Source organism: Zalophus californianus, chromosome 1 (assembly GCF_009762305.2).
Source record: "Zalophus californianus isolate mZalCal1 chromosome 1, mZalCal1.pri.v2, whole genome shotgun sequence".
Taxonomy (NCBI): Eukaryota; Metazoa; Chordata; class Mammalia; order Carnivora; family Otariidae; genus Zalophus; species Zalophus californianus.
Window position 1 is genome coordinate 187,947,597 of NC_045595.1, and position 14,383 is coordinate 187,961,979.

Sequence of the window (14,383 nt, forward strand, 5' to 3'; positions counted from 1 at the left end):
GGAAAGAGCTGATGCACTTAATTAATCTTTTCAGGAAGCTAGGCTGACTCTCACTACTTCAACACATTGTATGTGTAAAGCATATGTAATTTAATTCTGTTTGAATGATGTGCGGAAGAGAATTGACATAAAATAGCAAGAAAGCTCTGAAGTGAACTGAGCTATATAATTTGGGCATAAGCATTCTTAATACCACCTTTAAAGGAACTTGAAATGTATTTGATGGTGGGAGAAATTTTGGTATAGGTTCGAAAACAATAAACAGCATCTGCTGGCTTCTCCATTTTGATTAAAACATGCTCAGAGGGAAAATAGTGGTTTGTCTGTTAAGTCAAACACTAATGAAACATTTGCTAAAATAATCTATTTAATTTGGACAACATTTGGCAATAAAGTGCACTCATTGGATCATTTGCCTCTATTTTGATCCTTCAGAGTTAACTGAGCACAGCTAAGTCTAATATGGCAATGGGATCTTTGTTAAAACCTGGGCATATGCATTTCTCACGCTCTATTGTGTTCTACTCTGGTGAAGAGAGATAAGAAACAATATTGTGATGGCATTAAGGTTTTTCATTGACATATCTAAATACCATGAGCCTGAACTGTCTCATTTAGTCATATCTTGTTTCTGTATATCTCATGGATCAAAGGCATCATGACTCTAAGGCTCAGGTGAGTAATGAGGATTAGTGATATTAAACAAGTCATCACAAAAAGAGTTGGTAATTAATGTTCAGATACTCTGCATATGCTTTTTGAATTAGCCTATGGTAGTTACAATACTTCTGGTATGTGAAACAAAACAAAACCAGTAGTTAATACTAGGAGAAAATAGTAATACCTTTTATTATCACTATTTACTATTTTTTTAATTTAATTAATTATTTTTAAAAAGATTTTATTTATTTGAGAGAGAGAGAGAGAGATCACAAGCAAGGGGGAGAGGTAGAGGGAGAAGCAGGCTCCCTGCTGAGTAGGGAGCCGCATGTGGGACTCAATCCCAGGACCCTGAGATCATGACCTGAGCCGAAGGCAGATGCTTAACGGATTGAGCCACCCAGGGGCCCACTATTTAGTATTATTTCATAGAAATTAGACAAATTGTTTTAGAATTCAAATGGTTTTTATTTCTAAATTGTTTTACATTTTATGTCTGTCTGTCTGTCTGTATGTATGTATGTGCGTGTGGGTGTGCACATATACACACACAGTATTCATCCCTTCCAACACACACACATTATAATGGACTCTGTGTTAACATCTACCACTTGCAGTACATTATTAGGCAAGAAGCTAGGGGACAAAAGCAAAAGAAAAACAGCTACCTTTCTGTTTCCTCTGGCACCCTGCAAAACCAGAAGCATCATTCATACATGTATACTTGGAAAAACTGACCTAAATATGCCCTTCCAGAAGATATAAGTGATTAGATCATCATGTTGAAAGCCTTCATTGGTTTTGGGTTTTTGTACTATTAAAAGAACTGCAAAGTGATGACCTTTTTAGAAGCTCATGCCATTACTGTAGGCTGAGATGGTCTTCCTTTTATTTTTTTGTCCATCAAAAGACAGAGTCAGCTCAAATACCACTCTCTTAAAACTTTCCTTTCTTTATCCTGTTTCTTAAACTTCTTTGTTAGGACTTAGTTCAACTGGGCTTGAATATGGTTGAATTTTCAAATGCTCTACCCCCTGTTAGACTATGAGCTTCTGGAAGGCAGGGGCCCCATGAGATCTGGGAGCGACTGGAGGCCGTGTCAGTGGAGGCAACGTTGGAGGTTGTTTACTGGAGAGGACAGGATGTGTGTCAGAGGTGGCAGGGCCTGCAGCAGAGGAAAAGTTGCCAGCAGGTCTACCAATGGCAGGAGTTGCAGAAGCAGAGGAGAGGTAACAGAAGTGAAAGCAGAGGAGAAGTCATGTCCATCTATCAGGAGCAGACTCAGATGCTGGAATACGTTCCCAGGTGTCCACCCCCATCCTGGTGACCACCTAGAATTAAATTTTTGATAAAAGCATGTAATTTCAGGACACATTCTCTTTTACTATAGAGGTGTCCCTTAACATCGTTTCACTGGATGAATCCTTTCTCATCTTTAACACTGGATGTCAGAAACAAGAGTTTCCCAAAGATCTTCTTAGTCCAGGGTCAGAGAATGGAGCTGTTAGGTATTAGATGATTAAAATGTCAGAGATGATCCCTGCACACAAGTTAATTGTTAAGAGACCATTTCTCTTTTCTTGGCCAAGTATTCCCAGGGATTAGCATAGGGCCAGGCCCATACTTAGACTTCAATAAATATTTGTTAAGTGAATGATTGATGATAAATAATATTTATTTGGGACTTATATTGTCAGACATGCTGCGAAATACTTTATACAAATGTTGTGTCATTTAATAGCAATTACTATTATTCCTATTTTATAGAGGAGTAAACTGGAACTTGAAAGATTAAATAATTTGTTCAAAGTTACACAGCTAGTAAATGGTGAAATTGGGATTTGAACCAAAGAAACCTATACCCGGTATATTATACTACCTCCCTATACTGAAAGCACACAAGAAGGAACAATCGAACATTCTACTGTTGCTTGAGAGACAATCATGCTCTACGTTGATGGTGCTCCAATGGTACAAAAGTGCTTAATGCATGTGCAAAGGCTCAGGGCACTGCCCATCTTTATAGCTCATTTATGAAACAGTAATTAATTTTTGCTTAATTTTTCCTTGAAATTAGGTGGAATGTCCTATCAAAATCTTCCAACTTTGTTTTTAACCTTAACACATCTACATGATAAAAGGAAACCCAAGATGACAACTACTTCAGCAGAGAATGGTAAGCAAAAGACCAGATGCTACATATTTTCAACTGCAAAAGTATCACTGGAAGCCAGCTGTATCTTCTAAAATTTCATGATGTCATCATATGGCTTCAGGATCTATTTAGTTGGTTTATAATCTTATTAGCTTATCTCTGCTTCCAGCCATGCACTAGGCTTTAATTGCATAGGTTTGTTTATAACATTGTTAGAATTAGAGCTCTGGTCTCATATTTCATGCAAGGAGCATATTACTGGTTAGCACACAAAAACTTGCCACCCTGCATAATACCTAGTGACCCACTATAAACTGATGTCACTGTCCCATTATTCCTAAGAGGTCATCACTTCCTGGCATTGAGCTATCACAAAAGTGACTCAGAGTTTTTGATCTTGCTCAACTTTTCCCAAAAGTTCAAGTCTAGGATGATGATTTCAAAGTGTGATGGCAGTAAAGTGTTTCAATTCAGCAAGTATCAATGTCACAGTGAAATTGACCATGTTTTCCAGGCATCAGTCACACTGCCAGCTTCAGAGAGATTTCCATTATATTAGGGATGGAAATAATTTTGCATTTCCCACACTTCTACTCTGAATTTCACTGTCCCATTTCTTTGCCCCCCCCAATTTTAGTCACCTTTTTATTCACTCTCAGAGCCTCGTTCTTTCACAGGTCAATATTTCCTATCACAGAATTTTAGTTAAGCCACTGTCAGATATTTTCCCATCGATCCTGTTTTGGGGTCTACCACTTTCTAAATTTCTGAAAGGGAAACCACTAGCATATTGCCCAGTAGAAGAGCCTACTCCCCATGGCTCCACTAGACCCTGGTTGGGTCTTTCCTGTGAATGAAAGGCAAGTCATCTCCGTAAGACAGGACCGCTATCTGTAAACTACTGGTTAGTCAGATAAAAATAAAACCATCTTTCTTTCCCTTAGTGCCTTACATGACTAAAACCCATTATTCAGGATTCTCAGGAAACTCAATCCAAACTATTGTAAGGGCAGAGGGAAACTTGAATTGATTAGCTTTATGTAACTGGGAAGTCCGAGATAAGGATGGATTTGGGCCAGTACCATACTGTCCTGACGATGACAGCTTTGTCATAGAGCTGGAAGTCCGGCATTGTGATGCCGCCAGCTTTGCTTTTCTTTTTCAACATTCCTCTGGCTATTCGGGGTCTTTTCTGGTCCCATACAAATTTTAGGATTATTTGTTCCATTTCTTTGAAAAAAGTGGGTGGTATTTTGATGGGGATTGCATTGAATGTGTAGATTCCTCTAGGTAGCATTGACATCTTCACAGTATTTGTTCTTCCAATCCATGAGCATGGAACGTTTTTCCATTTCTTTGTGTCTTCCTCAATTTCTTTCATGAGTATTTTATAGTTTTCTGAGTACAGATCCTTTACCTCTTTGGTTAGATTTATTTCTAGGTATCTTATGGTTTTGGGTGCAATTGTAAATGGGATCGACTCCTTAATTTCTCTCACTTCTGTCTTGTTGTTGGTGTATAGGAATGCCACTGATTTCTGTGCATTGATTTTATATCCTGCCACTTTACTGAATTCCTGTATGAGTTCTAGCAGTTTTGGGGTGGAGTCTTTTGGGTTTTCCACATAAAGTATCATATCCTCTGCAAAGAGTGAGAGTTTGACTTCTTCTTTGCCGATTTGGATGCCTTTTATTTCTTTTTGGTGTCTGATTGCTGTGGCTAGGACTTCTAATACTATGTTGAATAGCAGTGGTGATAGTGGACATCCCTGCCGCATTGCTATGGTGAGCACTGTGAATTGTGCAAGACTGTTGAATCACAGATCTGTACCTCTGAAACAAATAATGCAATATATGTTAAGAAAAAAAAAGAAGAAGATAGCAGGAGGGGAAGAATGAAGGGGGGAAACTGGAGGGGGAGAAGAACCATGAGAGATGATGGACTCTGAAAAACAAACTGAGGGTTCTAGAGGGGAGGGGTTGGGGGGATGGGTTAGCCTGGTGATGGGTATTAAAGAGGGCACATTCTGCATGGAGCACTGGGTGTTATGCATAAACAATGAATCATGGAACACTACATCAAAAACTAATGATGCAATTGCATGGTGATTAACATAACAATAAATAAATTAAAAAAAAAAAAAAAAAGGATGGATTTGGATGGGGCTGGTTGAGGCAGTAGCTCCCCCGGCATCCTGCCGGTCTGGATTTGTCTCAGTCCTCTTGGCGGGACGGGGCTCTGAACTTTTGGTGTGTTTGCTTCATTTACAGCTTTGTTCTCAGCTTCACTGACAGAAAAAAGGTGGTAGAAACATTTCCTGACTTTAAATTTTCCAATGTGTAGCCCAACACAAAGGGACAAATCTGATTCTCCAAAAGGGCAATATAAATTCCCTCAAATCAACCTTACTGGCTCTGATCGGCCTGAAGTGGACTGTGGCATCTTTGGGAACCAGTGCCGTGTTGCCAGAAAAATGTGATCCTTTGATTGGCCAGCTCTGGATTGCCTGCTGGCTCTGGAATCAAGGTAGTATTTTTTACGTCAGAGACCATAAGAACTGAGACTAGGGGCCAAGAATGGATCTTTAAATAGATAAATTGGAAACAGTTATCAGAATAGAATGAAGGGATATTGGGCACCTACTAAACAATTCGTGGCCCCTGGAGTGCCATTTCAGTTCTTTGTTCTACTCCTATCTTTAGATTTTGTTCCATTTCCATTTCTTTTCCCTGTTCTTTTAATAAGCATGTTAAACAGTTGGTCTCTGTTTTCTTTGGGACTGTTTCTGAGACGTCATCTCACATCTGGCCTTTCTATATCCATCTGAAGTTAACCCATACCATTTTACTTTGTCCTTTTCCTGTATTATTATGTTCTGTTGTTGTTTTCTTTGATTACCAGCCTGAACATCTCATTTTGCTACCTGCTACTGTATTTGCATCTTCATTTTATATTACTCAGTTTGGGGATAAATGTTGGAATGGTGAATGAATGAATGAATGAATGGCCAGTAAGGAGCTAAATAGTCTTTTATGTAGATAATATTTTTTTGGTAGCAGAAGAGAAAAACCAGTAATTAGCAGTAAGTAGAGTGTATAGATGTGAAAGAATCAAGAATGAAAAAAAAAATAGAAATTATCGAAACTGCTCATTTTAATCACCAAACTCAACCTTTTCCTCATAAAGCCTTTTTATATGAGCAATTAACAATAACAAATAAATTTATTTGAGTTTTGCCTCCCTTTTATGATCATGCCCACTGGAGCTGTTAATGAGCAGGAAAATGATTCAGAGGCAGGTGGCAGAGGAGCTAAGGATGTGAATCAAAGAGTCTAGGTAATGCACAAGCTCAATAGTGAGTGTTAAATAATTGATACCTGGTGTAGATAATGCACAGGAGACAATGATATACAGAGCAAAATACTATTGTTACTAATGGTCTCAGGTTACCAGCTTCCATACACCAAGAATGACTCTACATTCAATACTTACAATGTTACAACCCATGTTTTTGAGCCAGTGTATTGTAAAATGAATTCTCCTGGAGGCTTGTGGATATATCTTGTTCATTTGGTAAAACAGCCATAAGGTGACAAAAGAATGGGTATTAAATTCTGTCACCTATTTACTTCAGCAAAACCATCTTATATACCTATTGACTTGTTAGTAGAATGTTTTTAAAACTAATAATATCAGCATAAGGATTTAAATTCTAATGGCAGACAAAGTATACAGGGAAGGTAAGTCTCTCTCTGTCCCTCAGCTATCCAGTCTCTCCAGAAAAACCCACTATTACCAGTTCCTTATGTAGTCCACTACAGACAACCTAAACCTTTACAAACATAGGTACCTCTACAAACATAAATTTATTATTATATACTCATTTATAACCCCACTGTTATGCATCTTACTTTTTCACTTACTATGTTGTAAGTTTATAATAGTTAAATTACCAAAAAGATCTTAAAGACCAAGTTTCTAAAATGAATTCTACCATTTGGAAGATTGCTATGATAGCAGGCATAAAACAATTAAACCAAAACACCCCCCTCACGAATGAACACATAAAAAGAAATGCAAAAGGAAAAACAAGTGTGAAAATAATTTTTATCTGTTGAAGAAGCGAATAAGAACAACAATAAAATAGTAATAATGAAACCTAAATTGCCTATAGTCAGTTGCTGAGGCCAGAAACTTGGGAATATTTTCTGATTTATTTCTCTGCTTCATTTACATTTAATCTTTCACTAAGACCTGCCCTGTCATCCTCTCAAATCTACATATTAAATCTCTTCAGAAGATGTAGCTCGTTTGCAACCAGATTCCTGACCCACAGAAACTGTAAGGTAGTAAATGTTTGCTGTTTTAAACCACTATGGTTTGGGGTAATTTGTTACACAACAATATATAACCAATACACAACTAATAGAAACTTGTTTTTTATAGGCATGGTACTTTTAAAGTTTATAATTGATGATTGTGATATTTATTTAATCTTCATCCCCTCCCTCCCTTTTAAACTGCATACCCAAGAGAGCACAGTCCTTGCCTGTTTGGTCCCAAAAGTATCTGTAGCATCTATTGTAGTTCATGAAATTCGTATGTTGAATAAAAGAATGAATAAATGAATTGACATTCTGGATATGCTACTGTTGGGAGAGCAGAAAGCAGTGTAAGCTTGTCTTCAGCAGGCAAGTTTATCACTTTATATGAAAGATCTGAACTATGCAAATTCTTTGACCCAGCAATTCCATTGTTAGGAATTTATCCTGGAATATAAAATTTTAACCAGGATGTTTATTGTAGCTGTGTTTATACTAGCAAAATAATGTAAACAACTGGTGTCTAATAGAGTATTAAATTACGGTGTGTCCTCTGTATCTATTAAAAATCATGTAGAGAAAAGTATGTACTAATATGGAGCATATTAATTATATGTTGCTGAGTAATGTAAGCAAGTTAAAAATCAGAAATATAATAATAGCTCATGTTCACTGAGTGTTTTAGTGTGTGCCAGGCACTGTGAAACACATCTTTCATGTAAGATTCCATATGAACATATATAGGCAGAATTATCGTGTGTGTATATTTGTGTGTGTGTAAGGATATACAATTAAAATGCTTACGGTGATTATCTCTGAAAGGAAAGGTGGGATTCTTGTTTTTGCTTTTGGCTCCTTTCCCTCATGTTTCTACAGTGGGAAGAAAACTAGGGCTCCAAATGCCAAAGGACAGTTGCCAAATGATAAGGGTCACAGATACTGAAGCTAGAAAATGGAGTCAGATAGTCAAAGAGCAGCGCAATAGATCAGGGTTTAGGCAGGGATCCAGGACATGCCTAGAATAAGGAACTATTGTTAATGGTTCTGCTGGGATATGCTGCCATTTTTTTAAGATAATAGGGATCCTGTAAAGTCTGGGAAAGATGCTGGGTAGTACCTTGATTAGGCACTGACATGATCCCGCCTGGCCCCCCTGCATTGTCTAGGTCAGTTACAGTATGGTCTGAAGATTCCCAGGTCAGAGGAGGTCTCAGAGAGTTGTCTGCTCTACTATAACCTGCTGTATTGTGTGACCTGGTGTCTGCTTGGTGCCGACTGCCCAAGATTTAGACAATGTGCTGGTTGAAGTGTTTAAAGAACATAGCCCATGTCCCCTATCTACTCTGGTTGCCTTGGCTGTTCTTGGCTACAGGGTTTAGATGACTTGTCATTATTTGTCTGGAGACCTGACTCAAACTTGGCATTGATTGCCAGAATTTCCTGTTTTGTGGGCAGTATGGATTTCAGGAAGGACCAAGTTTCTAGAGATGTGGACACTGAGATTTCTCCTGCAAGGATGCTCTCGTAGCATCAACTGGGCTGGTGGTGGAAGAGGAGGATAAAGGTCAATTTCCAACTGTTAGAATGCTGAAGGCTTTTCCATGGGTCAGATAACCTATTTCAGCTCCCAAGAAAGTCTTGTTGGGATGGTCAGAGTGAAAAGGTAGGGCATGAACCACTGTTTGTGTCTAGAAAATCATAGGAATCGTTGGATATCCTTGATTGTCCTTTTCCTCTATGATTAGTGATGTTTATATAATTGTACAAATTTCATCTCCAAATTTCTCAGTATGTTACTGGTATTGATGCCAAGATGGTATATTCACATTATGTTTAGAATAGTCCCAATTAGTTAGGAACGGGTGGAAAGGAGCTCCCTGATATCTATCAAAATGACAGTATTTATAATTTGCTTTTGTCCAGAATCCTTAGACTCAACTCTTGGCACACTTAATGGAATCACAGTGCATTCGAAAGTTTGAAAACCGTCTTCCATTTGTCATCCTCTGAGATCAAGAGTTCAGTTTGCAGATGCTGGAGTCAGATGGAGTCAGGTGACCCCCAACTCCTATGGAGCTGATTCAAGTATAGGTAAGGGTCTCAAAAGGGAATTTCATTAAGGCTATGGCAGATGTAGACAGAAAAAAACCACAACTTTTCTGTTATTTTCCAGAAGGGGTGTCATAGAGTATAAAGAGCTTCTTGTACATGTCTTTATCTATATATCTTTGAATATGAACAAAGTGAAAGTGCTTGCTAAATAAAAACCTGTACAAAATAGTTTCCCATGCCTAGTTTGTGCTACCAGATTTCCCAACTTTGAGCTCTCATGGCCCTGCCTAATCCCATGTGAATAGGTTCATTTATAGGAAAATTGCTGGGTCCACTGGATCAGTGCATGGATAAAGCAGTTATCTGACCCCTCGGAGTCTATCAGAATTAGAATTGGATGTGGGTCCCTTGTAACTCTGATTACGTGGGATGCAGTGTGTCTATCTGTCCTCTTCACCAACGGTGTGATGAGGGTATGAAAGAAGTCCTGGCCTGCTTCCAACTTCAGTGCAGCCTGAAGGCACTCTCTAACCTTTAAGTTTTGTCCTCTAGTGCCACAGTCTATAGGTGCCAGGCATGAAGATTAGCTACAGCTTCAAGGATCTTGCTTGGATAATGGGAAAGAGGGAGAAAGGATAGGTCCACAAGGTTCCCGGGTCATGAACAGACTGGGTAAATGATGCTCAGACAAGATTGGAAGAGATGTTTAACCAAATAGTCAATAGAAGCATTGTTAATATCAAAAAGGGGTCTTTAGTTAAGCCTCTCAGTAGAAGTCTTTCAACCCATTCAGGAGAAAACACTGTTCGGTGAAAAATTGCATGTATGGACTGAAGAGCAGGTCAACAGACTGCCTGAATTACTTATCTTAATCTGAGCACAAACTGGAAGCAAAGAACCATATATAAATACAAGTATTTCCGGGGCACCTGAGTGGCCCAGTTGGTTAAACCTCCAACTCTTGATTTTGGCTCAGATCATGATCTCGGGGTCATGAGATTGAGCCCTGCATTGGGCTCCATGCTGGGCGTGGACCCTGCTTGGGATTCTCTCTCTCCCTCTGGCCCTCCTTCCTGCTCTCTCTCTCAAATAAATAAATAAATAAAATCTAAAAAAAAAAAAATACAAGTATTTCCTTTAGTAAATATGCAATTTTTTTTTTCACAAACCCAAGTGGTAGCTAACACCTAACAGATTATTTGTGAAGCGACTAAAAGTTAAATGACTGTTCCACAGAAAATCAGTGTGTCAGAATTAGATCTGAAAGTGAATTCCCAAATATCTAATATTGATTCTTCTACCTGGCTAGATTATTGACCATCATATAGCTTATATTTGTCTTATTGATCTAAGTAGGATAAAAAGAGATGAGATTTCCTGGAAAAAAAATGGCTATTTCTTTACTATCAATATTTTTATTTGACATCTGTCAACCCAAACCCACATTTGTTTTTAGTTATTCCAAGTTACTAAAAACTATTATTTTTGTGCTATTCTTTTGGAATGCAAAACTATCGATCTTCCTGAAAACATTACAATAAAGCATGTATGGTCAACCTTTCCCATGACCCAGCTCTATCCATCTTGGGGGAAAAAAAAAAACTCCTATAAAAAAGATCTAGGTCATTATCAAGAAAAATGGTTCTTCAAAGCTCTATTGATTGCCAAAAAAACTATTAATGTGAAAAAAGAAATCTTCAACTACTCCTAAAATAATTGACTGGACATATGTTATGTGTGACCCAATGGCACTAAAAAAAATTTCATTTAATCAACAAAATAGATCTTTCACATAAAAATTGGCCTCCTATAATGACATATAATAATCACCAATTTTATAGTGGACTCCAGTATTAAAGAAGCCCTTCTGAAAGCAATTGGCTTTTAAGTGGTCTCTCTCTCTCTCCCTTTTTTTTTTTTTTTTTTTTTGACATCACCAGATTCACTTGCTGTCCAAACTAAATTGTCTTGGTCAGTTGCAGTATGGTCTGGATGGGCAGAAGGTCCCCAGGACAGAGAAGCTTTCAGTGAGGCGTCTGTTCCACTAAGCCCTGCTGGTTTATATGATGAAGCATCTGCTTGGTGCTGACTGCCCAGGATTAAGACGGGGTGCAAATGGAACATAAAGATGACCATATGCAACTATTTGGAGGAAATTAAAACAATTTTTTTAAAGAGTAGATTGAAATTTGGGAACCATTGGCTACAATTTGAACAGGTCACATTTTTTTTTCCCTTGGCTTTGGTTTTCTTATCTAAAAAATGAGGGAGGAATTGAATTAGATGATGTCTAATTCCCTTTTCACCCCTAAGACACTATGCTTTTATTAATGTGTGCTAATGCCCATTAATACGTTAGTAGATGACAATGTGTTTATGTGTGTTCATCTCTTGAGACATTTTCATTTGCACCCAAGGTGAGATCTTTTTTATTATGACTTTCAACCCAAGTTCCATTTTATGAATAACCGTTTCCATTCAGTTTTAGCTGGTCTAGTCTTTCACTTAAAGTAATCAGAAATTAAATTTTTCTGAGCAAAAATTATTTCAACAACAATAAAAGTGAAGGAATGTGGGATAATAGCTTCTCCCCTTCACACAAAATTCTTTGAGAACAAAACATTCCTGACCCAGCTGAAATTTCTGGTGGTTTGTGTAGTGAGGGAGGAAAGAAGGAAGGGATGCTGAGTCCTTGGAAGTGACTGGCAGTCCACAACCATCCAAAAGCAAAGAAATGACATTAGAAAAACTGTCAAAATAGGAACTATAAAAACATATTGTCTGTCCTCAAGCATTATAAACAAATAGTTTAAAAAGAGTACTTGCTATATCGAAAATCATGATTATCCATTATTGCTCCTAAGCATATTTGAATAAATTTACAAAACAAGTGTTTACCTTGTTTTCTCATCATCTTGACCCTGAAATTGATTCTGTGTCTACATGTGGCTACTGGATCAATTACTTTTAGTCAAATCTCTTTCTCTCTTTTTTTTTTCATCTTGATTCAGTTATGCTTTGTTGATCACATTGGTAACTTATTCAACTTGATTCAATGAAAAAAACATTGAAATCACAAAATCAGGTTTTTTTTTTACACATAGGTTTTCCTCCATATAAACCCAAAATAGAGGTCCACTTTGCATCCATTTATTTAAATTTATTAAAATTTCTCTAGCTTTCATGACTACAGAAAATGGAGTACAGCTCTCAGGTAAGCTGGTTTCTTTGAAGATTGCCAAAAGATTACAAAATTGCCTTTACTACTGAATGAAGTTCAACCCATCTCTAACTTCATTGCTTTCTTACACACACACAAACACACACACACACACACACACGCACGCATGCACATACACACACACACACACACATTAGGTAAAGAAATACCTATGCAACTCAAAAGAAAATTTGAGAAAATTAAAAGAAAAACAAAATTTACTTGTAATCCTATCACTCAACCATTAACATTTTAGTTTACTTTTATCCATCTTTTTTTCTAATACGTAAACACAAACACACATACATGCAAATACAAACAAAATGGTTGCTATCTGTCTTATCTATCTACCTATCTATCTATCTATGATTCTATTTGCATATAGGGATATGTATGTACATATATACATAGTACTATATATACACTTTATCATTTTTCCCCTTTTTATTTCTTGTTAAAAGTTTTAATATTGTCATGCACATATCCCTATATTTATTAACTAGTGTTCAAAAACAAGATTTTATAGCCTGCACAATGTATCATCAAAATATTGACCATAATTTGCTTATGTATCTTTTTGTTACTGAACGTTAAAGGTTTCATTCAGAATTTATTTCATTTTTGGATACTGTTCCAGGTTTGCCTCTCTGATCAGGGTTCTACCTCAACCAACTATACACCCTGCTTTTCATATTTTTATGTTCAATGGCTCTATTGTTTCCTTGACCATAATCATCTGATCGAGGCCAGAGTGGAAGAACTTCTTGCTGTCATTTCATTCTGGTGACGCCATATCCATGTAAGAAAACAACTCTTCTCTTCCAAATAAACAGTTCTTTTCTCTTTAGTGCCCAACTCAGTGTCTTCAAATATGTAAATGAGAAGAAACCAGGTTGACCCAGAAAAAGGAAAAAGAATTGGCGATTTCCTTGGATGGTTACCTGGTTTATAGAAGGATCCACACCACCTCAAGCTTGTGGTTATCTCTGAAGACGAGGGAGGAAAGGGAATAGAATGAGACATGGTATAACATTCGATTTCTTGGAAAGAAAACACTGGAAGCACATTTGGCAAAATGATCATATTTGTTACATTTGGGTGGTGGCTAGAAGAGCATTTGCTTTATTAATCTCAATACTTTTCTGTAAAATGTCATGGAGAGGAGACTGAAGTGTTTGTTTTGGGCTAGAGGGCAGGGAGGGAAGCAGGAACTGAGAAGACTCAGTGGGTGGTGTGGGGTGGCAGGTGAGCCTGACTGATGGCTCAGGAAATGGCCCTGAAAGGGAGCGGGCATCTGCCCAGGAGGACTGAGTGGGCAGATATGCACAGGATGCTGGGAAGGTCCTTTTTTAGTGTCCAGCCTCTGGTGGTGCAGCCTTCCCTAAAGGAGAACTTCCTGCTGCTCTCCCCAGGCCATAAGACAAGCGCTCCTCTTCTCAGGACTGAAGAGGACTTACACTGACTCTTTGTCACAAGCAAGGTGTGAATGACATAGACTCTGGTCTCTGTATGATTTGCCAGGTGGACATCTCCCGCAATGGTCCAGGATGGCCGGAAATAGAAGGGCCCTTGTCATCGAATGCAAATGTGGTTGGAAAGTGTATATATCGCTTGCATCCCCCCTCCCTTCCTCTGCCTCAGGGCCCTAATATTCTATTCTTAAACCTGTTACAGATTAGACGCATGTCCTCTAAAGTTAGTAAAGAATCAAATACAAATGCCATTTGTTGCAAAAAGAAGTTGTTTATCTTCTGCACCATGTTGGCAATGAAACAGGCATTTTGCTCATCTCTAGTGGGATGGCAAATTGGGACAATTTGCCAGGAAGTGTCAAGTGCCTTCAAAGCACTATACTTTCTGACCTAGTGATTGCTTATCCTAAAGAAAAAATCAGAAATGTGAACAAGTTGTTCACGGAAGTGCTATTCATAATACGAACTACTAGAAACTGCTTAAATGTCCCACAGTAGTAAA